The sequence below is a fragment of the Heliconius melpomene genome, chromosome 1 (genome assembly GCF_056956725.1).
Source record: "Heliconius melpomene rosina isolate 202511_hmr_F chromosome 1, ASM5695672v1, whole genome shotgun sequence".
In the NCBI taxonomy this organism is placed as follows: domain Eukaryota; kingdom Metazoa; phylum Arthropoda; class Insecta; order Lepidoptera; family Nymphalidae; genus Heliconius; species Heliconius melpomene.
Genome location: NC_140389.1, coordinates 8,108,139 through 8,129,666, shown reverse-complemented (window position 1 = coordinate 8,129,666; position 21,528 = coordinate 8,108,139). Strand labels below are relative to the sequence as shown.

Here is a 21,528-nt window from a genome sequence, read left to right as displayed (position 1 = left end):
ATTTTTTCTAATAATATGTCTCTAATTATTATTCTTTTTGATTATTTAAGCTTATATTTTCTTACTAATTCTATTGAAAACTGAAAATATATTTAATAAATATTCTTATAGTTTAAGCAGGCGTAGCCGCGTCCGGGTCCACTAGTATATTAATAAGTATACTCAGAAAAAAATATGATTCGTATTTTTGGAATAAATTTCCTTTCAATTCTAATAAATATATTAAAATACGTAAGCAATCTAATTAGGTACCTGTTTATTAAATGTTCCGGATGGTCAACCGGTTCTACCACTCAACACTCAATGCCTCCACAATTCGGCGGAAAGTGGGAAACGGAGTGTTTTAACACTAGGTTCCCTCTGCCCTACCCTGCTGTATACGGGATACACCTTGAAGCTAGTTAACATTACCTCCAGGTTTTCTTTGCCAAAGCTACTATACGGCAAACTATAAAGCACAAAGTCTCTGATTACGTCAGAGGGACGATTATATAAAAAAAAAAAAAACCATAAAGCAATTCTTTTTAACCGACTTCAAAAAGAAGGAGATTATCAATTCGAGTATATTTTTTATATTTTAATAATTTAATTACAGAGACGCCATAGTGGAATTAAAACGAATATTAAAGAAAGAGATTGTTGGAATTCTAACTCTATGTTTTTCACAATTTAGGCGATACAAATTTTACTAAATGAGTTAAGAAAGTTACTGTAAAATCCTATTTTTTTTAATTCCTACCGACAGGTGTTTACAGTTTAAGAAGTAAAAGTTTTAAGAAGCATAGAGTTATTATAAAAGAAAATCCTTTTTGAATTGCTTTAACCATTCAAGAAAGATACGGCATATTCCATATTATGTGTTACATTTCATGTTATATGCTTGCAATTTGATATGTAAATGAATTCTGCCTCGACAAAGACATCCATGGGGCATGAAACGTGATGAATAATATTAATATGAGGGTGGAGATAGTGGATTCATATTTTATTTACAAGGTTTTAATATCATTAAGTTTTTTATTATACGAGTAGTATAAAATAGGATACAATTACAATAATAATTTTATAAATTTTGGATCAATATTTATTTATAATACACTAGCTTTGACCTGCGGCATTGAGCGCGCGGTCAAATGGAAATATTTGAAAGTTATATACAACATATGAGTCATTCTATTTGCCTGAGGTAAATCTAACCGCAGGTACAGTTGGTTCCATTGAAACAATCAACGTAGTGTAATATCGCTTTCTTTGATAAATGAAATATTTTTAAGGCTTCACGCTGTATCCCGCACATAGTAGGGTAGGTAGAGAGAAGCTAGGAACCTAGTGTTAAGACACTCCTTATGCCATTAAGACATTTCCGCTCTCACTTTCGCATTATTTTTTAAGCATTGCGGGTTGAGTGGCAGGCGGTTCTAGAGCGAGGAAATAAAAATATTATTTTTTTATTTCCCCGAGACGGAATCGAACCTGCATTAGTTGCTCGCTTGTGCCCCTGAGCAACGATGACGTCATGGACGCATGGAATATTCAATTCAACTAAACATATTTTTCAGATTTTAAATATTAGTATTGAAATTCAGATAGTATTTTCAAATCAGTCACAGTAAGTTTTTTATAGGAAAGAGAACATAACTATTTAAGTAACGCTTACTTAAATATTAATAACATAGTGTAAATAATAAGATTCATAAATATTATATTAGTGCATTCAAATATTACATTACACGTTACATTTCATATATACAATTGCAATTAGAAATAACATGGAGCTTAAATTAATATAATTGTGTTTTTACATTAATAGAGGTTTGTTATTTCTCATAACTCAGTCTACGAATACCATTCATTCATAAAATAATATTGTGAATAATATTTTTGTAAATTATCTTTGTTCAGAAAAAAATTGCGGTGTTTAGTTCCAACAAGAAACGCCTCGAAAAGTCGGCAGAAAGTCAGGATTTGGGATTGGAATAATGAAACTGTAAATATACAGGGTGAAAGAGGTAGCGCTTCTTTTATTGAAACTGCATATAGGGTAATATATTTCAAACCCACACCTAAGAAATTAATCAAGGTACCTCAACAGTTTGGACGTATTAATTTTTTTTCATTTCACGATTTTTATCCATACCTGTATTTCGTATGACGCACACATACGTGTGCGACGTTTCCGATTTGACAGGTAAGTGTGTGCGTGTTATACTTTACAAATGGTGTTTTATTTTAAAACGATAATTTTATTATTTATTTTGTTTGAAAAAATAACTTTTTCATTTTTGGTAATTATTTTTTTTCCGAATTATATTAGACTTTTATAGAGTAGTTAAAACTGTGGTTTCATTTAAAGTGGTGCTGACAATTCCATCCTGTATACATAAATATTCTAAAACAATTATATCAACACCCACACTCAGACATACACATAATTATATAATAGACAATAATCATTAAAAAAATATTATTTTATAGTTATTTTTGTATAATAAATAATGATGAAAGTGAATCTTGAATGATATTCCTTGATTTAAAAAAATATCTAAATAATTTTGCTTATCTAATTCAAATATATAAAAACCAATTTATAATTTCTTTTAATTCTTCATATTTCTAATGGACATAAGTACCTATTAGAAATAAACTATTTCACAAAATAAGAAATAGTCACTGTGAAAATATTTATAGCATCACTTTTATAATTTCCGCCGCTTATCATTTATTTGATATACAAAGTGCTTCAAGCTATTTTCGATTGAAAACGTTAAATAAACATCAACGGCCACAACAAATATATGTAAATAATTTTCATAATTTACAAAGTAGGTAAGTACGATAATTTGGGTGTTCCGAAAAGGTTAATTTTTAAAATTATAATTAAAAATAAATTAATATTTTTTGGAACAAATGGAAATTATATGTAAATATTAATATTTACATGTATTATGGACATCCGCGCTTTCATAATTGTTATTGACTCCGAAAGTTAAGTTATATTATTAATCGTTTTAATTTCTTATAAATTATTATGATGAATGTTAAAAAATAGTGAATAATCACTACACTTTCCACATATCTCAGAGCAAATGAGAAATAATATTAATATAAAAAATCGTATAATATAAAAACAACACCCTATAATTACGAAAACCATTAAACTCCACTGTACCAAAATCAAATTGCAAATAAACTAAACAACTAAAACTAAAACCATTTTCAAACATTACCACAAAAAATCACTATCACTCAAATCATTCAGTTTCAGTCACTATCACAATGAGTTATTTCAAATCCAGTCACTATCACATTCACATGTCTATCACAATATTACGTTATGAACGGAACTTTACGTAACGCGTGCTCTCACCAAAAAGTTGAGGCTACGTCTGCCGTTCAGCGCGCTTCGAACTGCAATGCGACCATCTCATCTGATGGCTTCCGATAAGCTATCATCTTAGATGAAAACTTATGTACAGAAATTAATATTACTTAAATATGTTATTGGTTATTAGAGTTAAGTCTTAGTTTAATATTTAGTAATATATTTAGTAACGATTTATTTTAGGCATAGTAATTAAATGTACGATGCGTTGGAAAGTTTGTTTCTCTTCATCTTATCTATGTAAATATTACTTATAACCAGAGGGTTATATTTTATAAAAAAAAATTCCGTAATATTCTGTATTTAGCTTAGTAGGCAGAGAGAATTTAGTGATAAAGCACTTCCTTATTTTTTTCCGCCTGAATTCGAAATATTACGTGCTGTACGTGTACTCGTACATACGTTCTTGTCTAACGATTACAATATGTCCTTACATACATAATGAAAATAACGTTACTAATTCGAAGCAATTTTTTTTTATTTTGATTGCTCTGACTAAACTAAGCGGGTCGTTGAATCCAGCCATTCAAGAGACTACAAGAAGTATTTCTTATCCCGACTAAAAGCGGAGTACAGAGTGTTTTAACACTAGCGGCTCTCTGCTTACCTTTCTATGCGTGACAAAATATGAAACTTCATAATGATTATAGAAATGATTGAATGAAATATCTTGCTATGATTATTTAACATGGCAATAAATTAACTATGTTTATTTTATCTTAGTTCAAGACCACGAGGTTCTCTTAAAACACTCGATTAGTTCGACATTACAAACAGTGTTAACTATTTATACTCTTATATCTATAGTGGGTACTGCGTCGTTGTATAGTTTATGTGAAATAGGCTAAAATAACTTAGTGTTAAACACTCCCTTCTTCAGTTTTCGTCTATTTTATTTTCTTCCACTTTCCGCTCGAATTCGAGACATTATGTGTTGAATGACGAACGTTTCTTTTAGGTTCACGCTGTATACCGCAAATAGCAGGGTAACCAGATGGACCTTAGGGACCTAGTATAAATACACTCCGTTGCTCATTAAAGGACTTCTGTTCGCCGCTTTCCGCTGAATTCTTGAGCCATCAGCCATGAGCGGATCTCAACGCCGCGCTTCGCCATGTTACCAGTACGAGGAAATGCGAACTCACAACCGTCACGTTTACAGTCGCAAACTTGTGTCCTTGCGCCACGGTGGCAGCCCACTTAAATAATGTAAAAAAATTTGAAATAAATAATCAAATCTAATTATATATTTTATCAAAAATAATTGTATATGACAAAACATTTTACTTCTTTTTTTTCTAAAAACGAGAAAAATACAAAACTTGTGAACAGGTGTTCCACAAACTATTTTCTATGGTAACATTTATCTTGTCAAGTTTATTGCATCTGTCGTTTTCTATTTTCTTTTGTTAACCTTCGTGTTCTGTTGAGTTCTAGGTCGTCTATGTGTAGTTTATAGCTTGTAGAAAACTAGTTCTAATTGTTCAAGAAATTAATTAAAAAAAATATCGTCAGGGATTTTTCTGTTTAGCAGGGTAGGCAGAGGGAACCTATACCAGGTTCCAAGATCCTTTGTTCTCCATTCTTTGCCGAATTTTTGAGACAAAGCTAGTTGAGTTGCGGTACTAGACGCTGTGCTTCGCCTACAAGAGCAGGAATATATTTAGATAATTGCGGGAAACATGGGAAACGGAGTATCTTATCACTAATTTTTCTTAGCTTACCCTACTATATGTGCGGGCTCCAATGTAAAACTGAATAAAAGTACCACTATTTAAAATATCTATAATATATGTAAAATACAGGATTGATCAACACAGATAACAAAGTTTGTTGTTACTAACATTAAAGCTTAGCGAAACTTTACTAAACTTAGAGAGGGACAGGTGTTAATCTGGTACTACTGAGGGAGTGAATTCACACTTTACTTTCAGTTTATTATTATTCTATAATGTTTATTTATCGTTTTATATAAACTTGAACAGCGTTTAGTTTCGCCATTCAATACACAATGTCTCAAGAATTAGATGGCAAGTGGGGAAGTGCCTTAACACTTCATTCACGGGTTCCTTCTACCTACACTGCTGTGTACGGGATACAGCGTGAAGCTGATTTATTTATATTATATACTAGCGGCCCGCTCGCGGTTACACCCGCGTGAACTATGTTATTATTAATTTCTGTCTCCATGACTACGTCCTAGTGACGTCTATGCAAAATTTGAGACTCCTAGCATTTGTAGTAACGAAGTTTCATACAAACTTTCGACCCCAAATACAACCCCTTAGAAGTCGAATATTACAAATTCCCGTCTTAGCGAGCACCTACGTCCTATAAGTAACTCCTATGCAAAATTTGAGATTCCTAACACCTGTAGTTTCTGAGATTTCGTGATGAGTGAGTGACCTTTCGATTTTATATATATAGATATTTATTGAAACATTGTAAGACAGTAGTATTGACTTTAAATATAACTATTCCTTCGAATGAAAATCTAATCAAAAACATTTTCTCACTTTGTTTTGCCTCCGGAAGTCATCGCATATATAGCGTCTGATTGTAAATACGACGGTTGGGTTCGATTCTCATTTGAGGAAATGAGTATTTATTTTATTTTCCCTACTCTGATAGTAGTTCTGCCATTCAACATGCAATTATGCCTTAATATTAAGTTCTCTATTACTATATTTGAAAAAGTATCAAGCTGTTTTTTTATAAAATACACTCAAACAAAATTTCAGGCACCAACTAGTAAACGTATGAAATAAGAATAATTATAGAACCCCAAAAATATTAAATCTAACAGAGCCAGTAAGGGATGATTTGAATCAAACGAATTGATTTTTCAATTTCCCGCCGAGTGGAAAAGATTGGTGATAAGCATAATAAAGTCTAACTCGTCCCGTTTAATGAGAGTGCTTTGAGTGGCCATAACGCGGTATTTTTTATTGCTGTCATTTGCCTCTCCTTTTTTGTAATAATTTAAACGTTCTTCAGATCTCATTCTATTAACGTATACGTATTTTCTGTTAATAACGTTTTACATTTCACCAGATTCATATTTTCTATTAGATCGACGAATTTGGTGTTTTTATTCTTTTTTAATTTTATTTATTAAACCGAGTAAACACAGAACATATGGATCTCCCTTTCTATTATCGGCAAAGTCCAGAATACTTATGAAACCTTTAGCTTGGCTCCCATTTAACATTTATTACTTTTTATAATGAAATCATTACTATTAATAATATATATTTTGTTATTTTTAAGATCGCGTTATTTTCCTACGTAAAGAACTAACTTTCATAGTTATTTTATTTTACATTTTTGATAATATATTTTAATAATTATCAGTTTAATATAAAATACATTGCGCCTTTCAAACTTTTTATATATGCATATATTACATATCTTATTAAGTGTAACAATTACATGCATATGAACGATATATATTTAATATATTGTCAATAGGCTTACCAATTTTATTCCCGAGAAATGAAGAAGTTAAATAAGATTTATATTACTTTCTTAAAGTAAAAAGAAGTTTCTCCTGAAACTTCGCCGCTTATTCTTAATTTGTCACGTACACAACTGTAAGGAAATGGCTTAAGGCACGTACATTTAAAAAGAAATTAAGAACCATTTTAACTAAATTATTAAAAATGTATTTACGAAAAAACTATATTTTAGTATACATAGAACGACCTCCACAAATGGCCAGAAGGTCGTTATTAATACCTAGTCGGAGAACGTCAAAGTAGGCAGAGAGAACCTAGTGTTAAAACACTTTCCGCACCATTATCGAGACATTGCGTGCTGAGTGTGAAACTCAACGCTTATTACCACAGCAAGAAAATTAAAGATAGTTCACCGTCGATTAAGAATCGAACCTACAACCGACGCGATTATATATTACAAGCACGTATAATTATTACATTATATAGAATAGAGTAAAGAATTATTTACAAGCTCTTCCTTGCAATCTCGCAATAACCATTATTTATAAATTAATATTTAGTATATTAGTATTTAATTTATCCAATATCATTTATAAAATAAATAAATGAAAGAATTTTATAAAATGAATAAATATAAAATAAATGAAAGAAAAGAGAGAGCTCGAGTTACCTTATTTTCCAGATGCATAATAAATGAAATACTTGGTAGTATCGGTAGTTCATGCTTCCGAAGTAATTTTAAACGCGTGAACTATAAGTTTCCAACTAGATGAATAACTATTTTGCTCGTTACGTAAATTATTCCGGAATTAATAAAATATTGAAAGTTTATCTTGTTTCTAGATTGTATAAGAAAATACTAAGCTGTAACTATAATGAACTTTATTCTTGTTATGGACTTTTGTTAAACTGTTTTAGTTATGTTTATATTGAAAAATGTTTTATTTCTTTTTGATATTTATATTTTCTTTGATTTTTTGTATGTAGAGATGTAAGCTTATGATTCTAGAGAGAGTAGTGAAAGAGTAAAGAATGTTATATTAATTGTGTTTTTTTTTATTTGGTTTTTCAGTACAGTGTATAAAAATATGTCATACATAGCAAGTTATTATATAAATGGTTCATGTAAGAATAATAATTTCAAACTTAGTAGTTTAAAGATTTCTCGAGAGCTTTAAAAGAATACGAATATTCAGAAAATTCTTTTTGGTGTTAAGCTTGCTTTCTCTCAAAGAAGCTCTCTAGTATAACATATTAAGAAAGGCCACAAACAAATGTTTGTTAAAATTATAGTACTAATACTATTATATAAAAATCTATATTTTATTGTTTATATTAAAATAAACAAAATTAAATAGCAAATAGATAGATTGAGGCCTGTCGCGGCGTAGTGGCGTGTGACTGTAATCGCGACAGATTGTGAGTTCGATTACCACTCGAGGAAATTAAATATTTAATTATTTCATTTCGCTCTGGTGTCCAGGCAAAAGACGTTGAGTTCTGCCATTAAAGACGCAATGCGCCAGAATTCGGCGGAAAATAGATTATCTCTGCCTACCCTGCCGTGCGCGGGATACAGCGTGAAACATTAATAACTACACGACAAGCCTAGTTCACTTTTATTGAACAATTATATTCAAATTGATCAACCGTTGCCTTCACCACAAAGGACCTATATATGTCAGTATTGAAATCGGTCGAGATTAAGTTTTAGACGTGGCTCTGTTACAATCACTTATATGTATTGAAGAGTAAACATTTGAAGAGATATTAGATATGCAATGGAGTTTAAATCAGTATTGATGAATATATTATGAATGCTTAAAAATATATATTTAGATTTGTATATTAGAGATAGTCTTTATGGGAACGGAGTGTATTAACACTAGGTTCCCATCTTTTTACTTTAAAAATATATTTTCATAAATTTTAATTATACTTTTATTTTTAAACTTTATGCTTCATCTCTCTTATACAAACAAGTAATAAGTCACTCTGTTCTCTATTTCCCGTCAAATTTCTTGTGACCAGAAGGAGATAAAAGAGAAAATGAAAATAAATAATTCTTTACATTTACAGTTAGATCCTATGCCGCTGCGCTACAATGACCTTCATTTAATTATTATGTATATATACGTAATTTTTAGAGTATGATTTAATTTTTTTATCATCAGACATTATATATCACAGAAGTTTCTAAAGGACAACAAAAGCAATTAATATAATTATGCATTTCATACTCAATTCGATCAATAAAAGTAAAATTTTCAATACAAGCCACGCCAAAGAGAATGCGGGCTTTAAACACCAGGGTAGGTAAGTTAATAGACACCCTTGTCACTCGATTTACCCCTCGTTATCAGTGAACGACCGTCTTAAAGCTCTCCTCGGATAGATAAGACATTTACTATCTAAGACTAGAAATATATTATTTTAATGTATTACAGCCTATTTCAGATGTTTCAGATCTTATAAAAATGAATTTGTAAAATTTTTTTACATATATTTTATATTGAAAATCAGATTTGAGCTTTTAAAAATTTAATATAAGGTCTATAATATAATTTCAAGAGTAACTATTAAGATTTCTATCAGCTGTCGTCAGCAGAATCGTTGGTAGCTTTCCATCGGACAGTTGCGTATTGTATCAATGAAATGCCTTTAAAGCATTGTTTATTTATGGAAGATTAGAGAGAAAAGCGTGTTAAAAACTAGATTGGAGTAGATAGTAGTAGTTCGTAATATTACGATAGAAAATGGAGAGCGGAATATCGTAAAATTAAGCTCCCTCTGCCTAACCTGCTACATGCGGGATACAGTGTAAAGCTAATCGCACATATTTATATATATATTTTTACATACAATACATACAATAAGAAAATAAGAAAATACTCATATAGTCAAGTATAGCAGCCAACCAGAAATAAATAAGCAAAATAAACAAACTTATATATGTTTTATTGATGAAGCAACTTTCTGAGTACATTTTGGACAAGTTTATTGGATATTTTGTTGACAAATTATATTACTATCAGATTCTATTTCTAAGCAAGGGTCCAGCTGAGATGAGATTATTCTACCTTCTATCTAAGGATATATATATATATATATATATATATATATATATATATATCAGTACGTATTGGTTTACTAGTAAGTAAATATTAAACATATGTGTGAATATGTTGTATTTGTATATGTTTTAGGAAACGTTTAAAAAATTGAATATAGTGGGATCTGAACACACACCTCTAATAAACCGTAAAAGTACGGCACAATTTTTTATATGCTTAGAAAAAAAGTATTTTTTATTTTCTAAGTATGTAAAAATACCTTAAAAATGTTTATTACAGGTATGTAGGTAGGTATACACAGGCTATTGGTATCATCCGAATAAAATTAAACTTTATTAACTTTTATCTTCATGTAATGATAAAAAACTAAGTTATTTATTAACCCATTTTATTTTAAGTTTCGACTGAAATATAGAATGTTATTCCGGTTATGTCATTCTCTATCTTCCACCAGAATTCTTCATATTTCGTACATGGCAAGAGGCAAAGCTACGCTTTGTCTTGGCAGAGCGAGGAAATGAAAACCATTCTTAATAGTTACGTTTACATACAAACATTGTTCCCATTTGCCACGCAATATTATTATGTTAATTTTAGTTTCTCGCTAAAGCTGCAAGTAGCAGGGTAGGCAAAGGAACCTGGGAACCTAGTGAATGGCGCAGGGGCACAAGAGCGCGACTGTAAACATTTTCTAACCGCACAGCACGTCACAAACTTAAATATCATCCACACCATCTGGATGCGTGGCACTCCACTACTGTGCGGTTTCGTAGGAATTTCCTTCCACGCGCCACCGAACTGTGGAATAGCCTACCCGCGGCAGTGTTTCCAGGTCGGTACGATATGGGTACCTTCAAAAAGCGCGTCTATCTCCACCTCAAAGGCCGGCAACGCACCTGTAGCTCCTCTGGTGCTGCACGGGGTCGTGGGCGGCGGTGATCATCATCAGGTGACCCGAACGCTCGTTTGCCTTGTCCTTTTTCCATAAAAAAAAAAAAGACTGTAAACATAACGGTTATGGGTTCAATTCCCATTATTATTCCACAGAGGCACAACTATTTCATTTGACACAAAATTATATTACTTGATAATAATAAGTACAATTTGAAAGTTAAATTTGGGTCCTATTTTGTTTATTATTACTATTTACGTTTGTACAATATTAAGTCGGTCGAGGCCCGAGGGCTGTAAGCCGATAGGCGTACACAACATCTTTATAAACTTCGTAGACAGGGATTGATTACTTAATAGATAATAAATAGCTTTTGAAATTAGAGATTTTCCTGACACAATTTAATTGTGTATGGCCTAATTATTACTTTTAATTAAACAAAGACTTTCCTTGCGAAGTGAAGATTCCGTTCGTAGAGTTCCGTCACTCAACACACCAGAATTTGGAGGAAAATAGGGAATTCCCTATCCATTCCCTATTTTCCTGCAGGATAGGCAAAGAGAACCTAGTGCTGTGATACTTTCATAGCACTAGGTTCCCTTTGCCTATCCTGCTGTGTGCGGGTTACAGCGTGAAGCTGAGGTGAAAAAAAAAATGAATAATTCATAAGAACACTATGACGGATAATATCATTCTCTTTTCCTATAGTATATTCACTTATGTATTTTATAACGAGTATAGCAGAAAAATTTACTATATTAGGTTTTTTTTTTAAGTAGGAGTAACTTGTAATGTTTATTATAAATATTATGTCACAGTAGTAAAATTTATAACTGGACTACAAAATTTTCATTTGCATCAAAGGTCACCCCTAATTTACCTTTATTATTGTAAGAACAAATAAAAACGAACGAGTAAATATACTGTACCTACTCATTAAGCAAGTTAACTTTAGTCGAATATAAAACTACCCCCTCAAGGTCTACGTAAATATGAGCTCTTCGTTAAAAACTGTCGTAAAAAAGACAATTTATGTTAAAATATCGTTAAATTAATGGCCTGTTGTCGTAGTTTTAAACTATTTTTACTTTGTGGTCGTATTTGATATCTGAGTTGATAGAAAAAATGTGATAGAAATATTAATAATTCAATCCTTCGAGTTAGAATCAAATCCGTAATTGTCTCATTACACAACGAGGGCCTCGTTAAAAGATTTCTTGGCTTATTAATATTAATTAATTATTTATTAATCATTCATAATATTATTTAATATTCAAAGATCAAGTGAGCAACGTAAAATTGCCGTACTCGTGAGTACATATATTGTAAGCCACAACATATGAACGCTTTGTTCTGAATTAAGCTTTGTACTGCTGCCGCTTTTATGAACTACAAATGAAATAAATAAGCTTCTATTGTAAATTATTGTTATAAAATACTTTATAAATCTAAAATTTTTTTTTTCAACCTGACGTTTCTTGGCATAGTAGAGGATCTAGTGTTAAGACACTCTGTTTTATATTTTTCTTCTGAACTCGATTCATTGGGTATGGTATGGCGGAATTAAACGCCGCGTTATATTTTACCGAAACGAGGAAATTAGATTAATAAATATTGAAACGCTAACCTCTATCGGATTTAGTAAAAAAATCTAGAAACTAAAGGTATTCAAAAATATTCAAGTATGTAAATCGAGACCGAGCAAAAAAATCTATATTTAATTGGCAGCTCTCAATTTGTATTACTTAGTTCACGTATAAGCTCTCTTTGGAACATTCAAAGTACGCTTGAAAACTAGTTAAAAAGTTCAGCTTACAGCCACTTACCATTAATAATATAATTAAATAAAATGTAACATAAAGCCATATAATAAATTTAAATTTTAAAATAATTGATATTGAGAAGACATTATTTCATGTTTATATTAAATCTTTATCCACGGAATCACAACACTCGCTATGTAATTATGAAATTTTAAAAATAACAGTACTTGCTAGCTAGCTGCTAGCGTGCGACTGTAAGCGCGACGGTTGTGAGTTCGATTTCCACTCAGAAAATGAAATATTTTCATTACCTCGTTCTGGTAGTGAGACAAAGCGCGGCGTTGAGTTTCACCATTGAACACGCAATGCCTCAAAAATTCATCAGAAGGTGTGGAAGAAAAGTATCTTAATAGGAATGGAATGTCTTAACACTAGGTTCCCAGATTCCATCTGCCTATCCTGCTATATGCGAAATTCAGCACGAAGCTAAGAAAAATACTACTGAGTATTTAACGTAATATCATTTCAAAAACTAATATTTCAAATATAGTATACATACATATATAACAATAGACGAAAAGCGTCATTCACTCTCGTCCTATCAAAATAAAAGTGGAACATCTTACTTCCACGCCTGAAGACCGGCATTCAGCACACAAAAGATATTTTTATATAGAAAGCTTTATTTAAATAACAAATATTCTAGTTTATTTTAGTTATCTATGTTTGTTGTTGAAACATAAAACTTAAAATGTTAACGTAAAATAACTCTGTTGAATGTCAAAAACTGTTAAAAGACATTAAAGTCTAATGTATAGGTGCGTATGCTTCACCTAAACGATTTAGTGGCGAACAATCATAATATTTACACAATTCAGCCGCACTCAGAGACATCAATTAACGTTTAACCGACGTCTGCGAGCAATATATTTATTTTTGTTCTAAGAAGTATTGTGATTCGCTATAGATACAGCATTCATTTGAAAAAATAAATAAAAATATAAATAGTATTCAAAATTTATTATAAAGTTCGATTTAAAGAGTAATTCAAAAAATAACAAGAGGACAAAAGGAGAAGGAAATTTTATATAACATATTTGTTTTATTTTGCAATACGTTTCTAAAAATAAGTTTAACATAGTTAACTTTCAAGTTTATCCTACATGGCAGGGTAATCAGATGGAACCTAATTAAGACATTTCATCCGCTGAATTTTCGAGACATTGTGCGCCTCATCTCATTTCACTCATCGCCGCGCTTATACCTATTTAGATATGTTGATTTTATTTCTTTCTGAATAACACTTTCTACAGAGCTGCTAACAACAAAATTAAGTTGTAATAATTACATATAAAAATAAAAACATGTAGTTTAGTTGGCTGAAATGCTTGGATTCTAAGAGAAGTGGATTCAGGTCCTGCTCTCTTTTTCTAAATATATTAATTTCCTCAGAGCGTGAATCAGTAGGAAATAGCTATTAGTAGTAAATGAAAATGATTATCTTTCAAAGTAATAATCTAAATCGTGTCACTCAATAGTTTAGAAATGACTACATCTATTACAATGACACTGAAGTATTGCTTTTGTTTGACGTGACTTGTTTTCGGCATAGCTTCATTTAGAACTGAAAATACATATTTTTTATTGATTTCACGTGAAGTCTATAAATAAAGAATCCATCCATAAAAAATCCATTAAGAATACTGAACAAAAAATTCATATAATTTTAAAGTCCAGTCCAGTTGAGGCCAGTCGTGGCGCAGGAAAAGAAATATTTTTTTTTATTTATTAACATTTTCGCTTCCCTGCTCTGGTAGGATAAGAAAAGTGAACCTTGTGCTAAGACAATCTTGTGTATTCTAAAAATAACCTAATTTAAATTTTCAACATGAATTGTCGTGAATAATATCATAAAAAAGAGAACATTCAACAAAATAACTTTTTAATATTTAGCATAGATATAGATATGTATAAAAGTGGGAGTGTAGTGATGATAGCCAAGTTCTCCGTACATTGTTTTCTCTGTCATTGGAAGATAAGCTTTATGATATATTAAAACCTGAAAGCTGTCGTAAGAGCGTATTCTAAATAATCTTTTCATTATCTCGAAGCACGCAGTTCCAAATAATGGCGTCAATTGTTTTGAGCTAAGTTTAGCTCACTGGTTTTCTATTTTAAATACTTTTTAACTAAATCATCTTCGGTAAGGTCATACGCCAATCCATTCGTGATTTTAAGTTTATTTTATGGTTTATAGTTTTTTTTATTATACACTTAGATATTTAATAGATATATGACAAGAAAAAAATACAAAAATGATTATAAAAGCAAAGGTATCATCCGTTCTGTATATAAAGAAATATATTTCACGGAAACGAAGAATGGATTTACAGGGCAATGTGTAACTTCGCAGAAACCATTTGAGGGTTGTTCAATATAATTTTCTACAAATTTTGTGTAAATATTATTAGGATAATACATGATTGTTTATACTTGCAGTTTCGCCCCAATTTAATGGAAATAACTAAGTTTTCTATATGACATATTCAAATAATATTCTATAATATTTTATAGACAAAAATGAGGTGCGTTGGGGGTAGTGACTACAAGTAACATTGAAATCATAAAAATAAATCAACTGACACAATTTATTGCAAACTTATGCGTAGGTACTTGTCGCGTTCAAAGCTCATATTAAAGCCATGTTGAACTTACATAAGACTCCAAAACGTGTTGGGAATATAAATGAGCATTTAAAATTCAAAGGATTTTCCATAACAGCGCGGACGGCCGGCGAATTTCTGTCGCGTTTTCGAGTGACCTCGCTAAATTAGGCGGAAAATTTTCAAATGTGTTATTTAAGGTGACATTTTGAATAAAAGCCTGTGTTCAACACAGATATAAATATTTATTTGTTTTTTGTCATAAATTATTAAATTTTCATTGTGGAACCAAGGGAACCTGAGCCCTAATTCCTTCAAGTATACTATATACTTCAAGTATACTAGTATAAGTATAGATATCTTGATACTTGGTTCCCTCTGCCCCTAATATAAACGGTAAAAAGCGTGAAGCTAAAAAAAATATAGACTAAATATATATGCTAATATGTCTGGAATATAGGTAATTCAAACTTAAAGAATAATAAATTCACTTAACTAAGGGAAAAGATTTATAACCATTCATCGGAAGCTGTAAAGAGGGTACGAAATTCAACGGAAGTGAGAATTTTCATTGATGGATAGATCTACCACTAGAGTGGAGTGAATGGGTCCGAACGAATGAGCGGAGATAAAATTTCACGGGCTCTGTGTAATTGCAGGCTTGAATGTGACAGCTTTAAATTGAGCTTTAAGCTTTTAACCACCGGAATAATGGAGCATTTTGAATGGAAATTTGTTTTATCGTGGATTTTGTAGTATTATGCAAATAAGGGAGATAATATATATTTACTTGCTTATTATTATTTTTTTTAATTTTACATACAGCAAAACACGGTGTTGAATTCTGCCGCTAAACAGATCTTTGGGCAGAAAGTAAAAGATATAGAAAATTGGCATAAAATAAACAACATGTCAATTTTTTATTCTCATTTATATTTTGAAAATGTAAACAGTCATGTAAATTAATATATTGTTTGTCAAATCACGTTTGGTTTACATTTTCAATATTCCGCCGTACGTTCTGCTATTTACAATGCACAGACATATGCATATGCCTTCAGTTTGTACTGTTTATTCTAGTAATACGTTGAAATTGATATTTGAAGTGTGTTGTGTCTTTTGCTATCCAAATAAAGCGCTGATATTAACAAATATATAATTTTAGCTTCACACATACGGGAACGGTAGAGCCGACGTAGAGAGTCAAGTGGAAAAGCACTCCGCCCTCTTTAATATGATAATGAGTTGTTTCTAGTCTGTTAGGAAGTAAAAAGTAAACATTTTAACCCAAAGCACGTTTCCCTTAGACTGAAGAAACTATATTACTAATGCAATTGTTCAGCCTTAAATGTGCCGTGAAAATTAATTAACTCAACAAACAACAACAACAAACTGATGGTATAAGAATTTTTTTTTTTTTGGAATTGCGAGACTTAGAAAAGATGTTCATATGAAAATACCTAGTAGTAAATTTATAACCATATAATAAGGGAAATTCTATTTCACGATCATGGTACAGAAAGTAAAAAAGAAAAGAAATAAGGAACGAGTGCTTCGATTCATTTTGTCTTGCATAAATAGAAATGAAACTTTCCATCCTCTACGAGAAACGGGGTGCATAATGATATGTACTTCTACGAGGATATTCACTGAAACAAGAAATTTCGACCTTAAATTATACAAAATGTTTAAAAAAAACTGCATAATAAAAACTTATAACATAATATTGTGAAAACTTTAGGCATTAAATAGCAAATATTCTCTTTGAATATCTCATTTAGATGTAGTATTTGCAGAGGCATTGTTTCTATCTTGGTATGAAAATAATATTGATTAGTTCAACAATGAACCACTAAGAGGCCTCTGATGATGTGCCAACAAATACTATTTATTATTACTTATTTTAATATAATATATACGGCCTTTGTTTGTGTTATATCAAAATTATATTTGCATTTTATAATAAAAACAATTGTGGCATACTGTCTGTCTGCTATGAATCGCTGCCTTTGTAGTTATAATTGTAACATTTTTAATTTTCATAACTAGCAACCTGACCGCCATGACTAGCAACCAGTGTCATTGTAAAGGCCAATAGGGTTAACAGCGTTAACCTCAAGTTCGAAAATAAAAAAATAACAAATAATAGTACAGTTCCCGGGGTGAAAGCTGAGCTTTGCATTTGTTATTATAAAATTGGAGCCACAGCAGTGCCCACAACTGTTTTTTAAATACATTTTTCCATTCTTCAATAGTGTTAGTGCCTACTTTAATTTTTGCTTTCAAAAAATCTAACATAAATAAATAAATAATAAAAATTAAAAATACATGACGCATCTTTACACGAGAAGGGCGGTTGCCAAGGGATGCGCCTACAGTATATGTAAAAAAATCTTGGGTATCATAAGTGTATATTATTCTATTTTTTGATACCTCTTACAATATGTCCAGTCTATTTACACTTAAGCCTTTTGACAAAAGTAGTTACATCAGCTATTTTTTTAATACTCCTTATGGTTTCGTGGCAAATTTTGCATATTTCATTCATTTCCTTGGTATTAGTATCTATTTTTATAGTTATATTACTTTATAATTGATTGTGGTTCCTAAAATTATGTTTCTAAGTTAATTAAATTATAGTTAATTTAAAATGTATGCGCCGTTAGATTTAGCTAGTGCAGTATTTGGCTTGCGGTATACTTTGTAGGACAATTGGCGGTCGGCCGACAGCGGACAGGATATTGTGCGGTTAGAAAATGATTAAAACAGATCAAAATTATATAGAATTTGCTAAATAAGCTTAATTTTATAAGTAATAACTTAATTATATAATTATGATAACTTTCTAAACTTCAGAGAAAACAAAATAAGTGCCAAAATATTTTACTAAATAATAATGATAAGCATAGAAAACCCAGTGTTATGACACTCCGTTTCCCACTATCTTCACAATTTGAGTAGTAAAACTCAATGGCGATTCTGTAACATTTTAAATCAGAAATTGTCTACATATATCCGTAAAAGGGATAAGTGTCCACACGTCAGCTCAGATTTTATAGCATCATGATTTGTGATCGTAAATAATTTATTTGGTATTTGTCTCTACGTGGTGGCTACGTCCGACTCGTTCTATTGAGGGCCATGAAGTTTTATATCCCAATAGGATACGCGTGAATGGATATCGATACCAGTGTAATATATCGTCACCCACTCTGCACCATTAGGTATACTTTTAGGCAGATAGCTAATATTAAAAAAAAATAAACCAACTTGTAAATTAGTTATGGACCTTACCAAATACAAAGCTGCTTTTGACGAAACTTAGACATTTAAATGAAAACAAACTATCTGGATACGATTTTTGTTTTTGAGTTTTTTTTAGTAGAGATCTACTATACAGTGCACTACGTGCTGCATTCTTTTTCTCTTGTTTTATTTTCTTTATCGCTTTTTTGTTTTTCAGTACCATGAACGCTTTAGCTTTGTTTTTTGTTACCGTCGGTACTTGGCCGTGCTATCCAATGAAACATAAGTTCGTTTTGTGTGGAACTTAAAAAATCTTTGTAAAATGTAAAACTTTATTGTAAAATATTTTCAATTTCTGCATCTTTACAGTTACACATTTGTTAAATAACTTAACTGAACCTGAACTGAACTGAACTTGAACTTTAACTTTAACGTAACAAAAATATGTGATTAATTAAAGAAAAATGTAACTACGAATGTACCCAGGCAAGACGCTATAGTTTGGAGAAATAATAATATGAAATAATGTTTTTATAATTAGCAGAAGTGTTCTTTTATTTATTTGTAATTTGGTCATTTTGTCTTTGGAAAATAATAAAAATTGAAATCCTTTTTATAAAAATAAGTCACGAAAAAGGTATTAAGTTAAGTTTTTATATTATATGTGAACATACGTGTATTATTTATAAAATTATCCTTGTAAAATGGAAAGAAACAAATGAGCAAAACATTTCTTCTTCAGACGGTTTTACCTTTTAACCCACTTCGGCAGAACGACGTAAATCTTGACATCCTTCGCCAGACCCGAGACGTCGAAAAGAATTTATTTGTACCCACTTTGCCAATTTTTCTTAACGAAAATCCTAGAAAATACCTAGTACAGTATATTAAAACAATCATTTCAAGATTTAAGAAAGCGTAAATATATTTTTGTTTATAAAAAAATACTAAATTTATGCCTTTATGGCGCAGTGGGCTTTCCCATTCTGATTGGAAGCGGGATGGATGTGGATTCCATTGTGGGGAGACAAAGTGTTTTTGTGTTTCATAATTTGACATATATTTCATTCGTTCATCAGTTCTGCTTTTTCGTATCCATCCCTAAGGCCTCTCTTAGGGTGCACTAGTGCTCCCAGCCCTCCTCCAGTTAAAGCCAGCAACTTTGTTCAGGTCGTCTCTAGAGTTGAAGGGCTACCCTGCGCTACGTTTGCCGATCCGCGGTCTCCACTCACGGATTCGTCTACTCCAACGGCCATCAGGCTTTCGACGTACGTGTCCTATCCACTACCACTTAAAGGTACTAATTTAGCTAGCGATGTTGGTAGCTCGGGTCCTTTTCCAAATTTTATTTCAGATTTTATCCTTTAAGAAGACTTCGAGCAAAGCTCCCTCCAGTTGAGACATAAATTCAATAAAAAATTGAAAAAAAGTAAAAATGTATTGTATTATGCAATAGACTAGACTAGACTAGACACAGTAAACACATTTTTTTTATTATTTCGTTATATTAGATTATTTATAAAATTTCCATAAGTTTTTATTGACAATTCAACTAAAATTATGATTTTTAAGGGTAAGTTGCATGTAATATTCATACAATTATTACCAATCAAAGCAATTTTTGCTGGTGTCCATTATTATATATTAATCGTATGTATAATTTATTATATACAATCCAAAATTACTTTATTCCTAAAACGTTGAACAGCGGTATTCATATTGGCCATGATGGTGGCGTTTACGACATTTTTATGGGCATGTAATAAAAAGAATCATACTGTCACGTCGTGATTACGTATGAAAGTATGAAAATTTCATGACATAACCTCAGTATAATATGTTTTATTATGACAATATTAGAATATTATAGACAATGAGATATTATCTGTATCTATAACTAATATTATAAAATTTAAGAGCTTGCTTGGTTGAACGCGATAATCTCATAAAATTGCGATGTGGGTTGGATTACACTTGAGAAAATGAAATATTTAATATTTAATTCCTCCAGAATTCAAAGGGGGCAACGGAAGCGTATTAGCATTAAGGACACAGGTTCCCTCTGTCTATGCTATGCTATTTGCAGGGTACAGCCTCATCATCATAAATCATCATAAAGAAAGTCCTTAACAGAATAACATAAAGTAAAGTAGATATATATTGTTATACTTTTATGATCCGCTTGAAGCACACTGTACGAGGATGCATACATCCGGTAATAAATTTCTACGTACTTCCGCATCCTTCGTAATATTGCTTTACAATAGTAAAATATTAACTTTTATATGTTTGAGTTTATTATGTTCCTTTATCATTATACGAGTACAATAGAGAGAGAGAGAGAGGACTAAGAAACGTAAATATAATTTTGGGAAATGATTGACCCTTCTACTTTACATTATTTAAGCTGCACTACATATTAAATATTCGTTTATTTCAATTTATATTATGTTTTCTCTGCTCTGCTGTGTGCGGGATACAGCTTTTTAATTATGTCTTTTAATTATAACGTAAAGCTTCGCTTTGTCTTGAGACAGGCCAGAGCAGAGCATTCCTTTTAATGGAAATCGAATTCATAACCATCGTGCTTACGGTACTCATACTATTCAACTCTATTACGGTGGACTTATATATCTTACCTAAAATGTAACAAAATCTGGCAAAATCACTAAAACAGATAGTAGTTTCATATTTAATTCTAATGATTATGCGTTACATAATAATTAAAACAATTTTTTTATCGAACAAATAAAAAATCATAATCCTACAAAAATATTTGCTACATTTTTAAATTGAAGACCGAAGAAAAGCCTACTCAGCCTTCTCGTTTCACTAAGTAGATAATTAAATTAGGAAAATGGTAGCTAAGCTTATGGCACTTTAGCGTTTTTAAGTAATTTCATTTTATTATGGGCAAATAATAATTTGGACTCATTTTGTTATGTTTATAAAATTATTTCATATTTTATTTTTATTAATAATCATTTATTTTTAATGAATGTTCATGAATATATTTAAAATTTGGTTTCATAATGATGTACACATATAAC

General features: G+C 30.9%; 1 protein-coding gene across 9 annotated transcripts in view; it reads right to left on the bottom strand.

Annotated features, from left to right (window-relative positions):
* The window catches only part of Pde1c (Phosphodiesterase 1c), a 271,568-nt gene that overhangs the window by 161,813 nt on the left and 88,227 nt on the right, over window positions 1-21,528 (bottom strand). For 3 of the 9 annotated variants that reach the window (XM_085191013.1, XM_085191207.1, XM_085191157.1), the window contains exon 1: window positions 3,228-3,388. The exons of 2 other annotated variants lie outside the window; for them this stretch is intronic. The gene's annotated coding sequence lies outside the window, so the exon portion shown is untranslated. Of the gene's footprint in view, window positions 1-3,227; window positions 3,391-21,528 lie in introns of those variants that run through there. 4 more of the 9 variants (XM_085190766.1, XM_085191099.1, XM_085190682.1 and 1 more) reach the window with 2 other exon arrangements.